Raw genomic sequence first — 748 nt, forward strand, 5'->3', positions numbered from 1 at the left:
CTGATAGACAATTCACAAAAACGTACTCCGTCTGATGAGAGATAAGTATTATTTATTTAAAGGCCACAATACATGTATCAAATCGCTACTAATAGTTTCATGTGTTGAGAAAACTCAAACATAATCTTCAGGCGCAGACCAGATATCATAAGGAATTAAAGAAATTGAATAATAGAAGAAACGCGAAAAAATTCAGAAGGCAGCATATATAAAACACACACAGTAAACAACGGAAAACGAAAATTTTTTTAATGAAAAACAAAAATCTAAATGTAAAAAAAAAAAAAAAGGAGAAGAGCTATACTTATTAGACCTTAAATGATAAGGCTGGAAAAATATCAAGTCAGTCAGGAATGGGCGAATTTCTGACCTGGAGTTCAATACAGTGTTTGAGATCTTAGAATTGAGCAGAATATACGCTTTTCAGCCAAAGTCTACAGTTTTCGATCCGCAAACGCCCGCTAGGGAACAGTGCACCATTAAGACGAAACAACTGTTTTTTGCTACACCCCGTCTTCTCTGTTAATGTTTAATATATACCCTACGTCCACCCTGAAATTCTTGGAAGTTGATCCAACGCTAAATACAAAGTATCGTTAATGATACCTGATAGCCATAAGTGGTGAACATGCTCCGCAGACATACAACTTGCCCTGGAACAAGTTTCGGATACTGCATTTAACGCATACTTTTTAAACCTTAATCTTTTAACTTTAGAATCGACTTTTGTGTGTGTGTGTGTGTGTGT

The 748-nt window shown here is 35.4% G+C and overlaps 1 protein-coding gene across 1 annotated transcript in view; it reads right to left on the bottom strand.

Moving 5' to 3' along the window:
• The window catches only part of LOC128250418 (60 kDa neurofilament protein-like), a 16,580-nt gene that overhangs the window by 13,512 nt on the left and 2,320 nt on the right, over nucleotides 1-748 (bottom strand). The window lies entirely within an intron of this gene.

Source organism: Octopus bimaculoides, chromosome 21, assembly GCF_001194135.2.
Source record: "Octopus bimaculoides isolate UCB-OBI-ISO-001 chromosome 21, ASM119413v2, whole genome shotgun sequence".
NCBI classification, from domain to species: domain Eukaryota; kingdom Metazoa; phylum Mollusca; class Cephalopoda; order Octopoda; family Octopodidae; genus Octopus; species Octopus bimaculoides.